Raw genomic sequence first — 1,782 nt, 5'->3', positions numbered from 1 at the left:
GTAAGTTGTCAGTCATCGTTATTATTGTTTTTATTAAATTTATTAAATGTTTTTCCACGGTAACACAACACAAACTTTTCATTTAATGAAAGGAAATGTTTAACATTTTCCTTTTACTCTTTCTGACATTTTGAGACATAATTTTCAGCTCGAGTGCAAATTTAATTACGGGTAATAATTAAGCATTTCAAATCGTTCATGGATATAAATAATGTATGTATGTATGTGTATTTGTGTATAATAAAATACACACCCAAAAATAACCAGAAAATAAACAAACAAAAACAATTTTGTTAAACAAAAGGCGTAGTATTTATAATTTCAACAAGCCTTGAGTGGCAACAACATTTTAAACGTCATCACCCCATCATCAGCAATGACAATCCAAAATACATATAAACAGGCAGTTCCTGAAAAGTTTTATGCATAAAAATTACTTAATATTATATTTAAAAATAAAAATATTACATATTTTTTTCACAGGTTTTACACGAACAGAAACATGACATATGGAAAAAACAACTTAAATACACAAATAACCACAGGGAAGAGCCAAATTATAGCATAACTGAAGAAATAACAAGTTTATACGCTAGTTCAGCTGTAGCTCAGCTCTAGTTCATTCGCAGCTCAGTTCTACTTCAGTTCTAGTTCTAGTTCAGTTCTAGTTCAGTTCTAGTTCAGTTCTAGTTCAGTTCTAGTTCAGTTCTAGTTCAGTTCTAGTTAGTTCTAGTTCAGTTCTAGTTCAGTTCTAGTTCAGTTCTAGTTCAGTTCTAGTTCAGTTCTAGTTCAGTTCTAGTTCAGTTCTAGTTCAGTTCTAGTTCAGTTCTAGTTCAGTTCTAGTTCAGTTCTAGTTCAGTTCTAGTTCAGTTCTAGTTCAGTTCTAGTTCAGTTCTAGTTCAGTTCTAGTTCAGTTCTAGTTCAGTTCTAGTTCAGTTCTAGTTCAGTTCTAGTTCAGTTCTAGTTCAGTTCTAGTTCAGTTCTAGTTCAGTTCTAGTTCTAGTTCAGTTCTAGTTCTAGTTCAGTTCTAGTTCAGTTCTAGTTCAGTTCTAGTTCAGTTCTAGTTCAGTTCTAGTTCAGTTCTAGTTCAGTTCTAGTTCTAGTCAGTTCTAGTTCAGTTCTAGTTCAGTTTCTAGTTCATTTCTAGTTTCAGTTCTAGTTTCAGTTCTAGTTCGTTTAGTTCACTATAACTTTAGAACGTTATAACTTAAACTTTATAACTTTATAACTTTATAACTTAATAAGCTTTATAACTACTTATAACTTTATACTTATAGAACTTGATACACCTTTATAACTTTATAACTTTATAACTTTATAACTTTATAACTTTATAACTTTATAACTTTATAACTTTATAACTTTATAACTTTATAACTTTATAACTTTATAACTTTATACAACTTTATAACTTTATAACTTTATAACTTTATAACTTTATAACTTTATAACTTTATAACTTTATAACTTATAACTTTATAACTTTATAACTTTATAACTTTAATAACTTTATAACTTTATAACTTTATAACTTTATAACTTTATAACTTTAAATACTTTATAACTTTATAACTTTATAACTTTATAACTTTATAACTTATAACTTTATAACTTTATAACTTTATAACTTTATAACTTTATAACTTTATAACTTTATAACTTATAAATTATAACTTTATAACTTTATAACTTTATAACTTATACTTATAACTTTATAACTTTATAACTTTATAACTTAATAACTTTATAACTTTATAACTTTATAACTTTATAACTTTATAA

Source organism: Lucilia sericata, unplaced genomic scaffold (genome assembly GCF_015586225.1).
Source record: "Lucilia sericata isolate MDLA Ls3-8-SP2 unplaced genomic scaffold, ASM1558622v1 Contig001306F_arrow, whole genome shotgun sequence".
In the NCBI taxonomy this organism is placed as follows: domain Eukaryota; kingdom Metazoa; phylum Arthropoda; class Insecta; order Diptera; family Calliphoridae; genus Lucilia; species Lucilia sericata.
The sequence above is the reverse complement of the archived record's forward strand: the minus strand, read 5'-3'. Positions refer to the sequence as shown.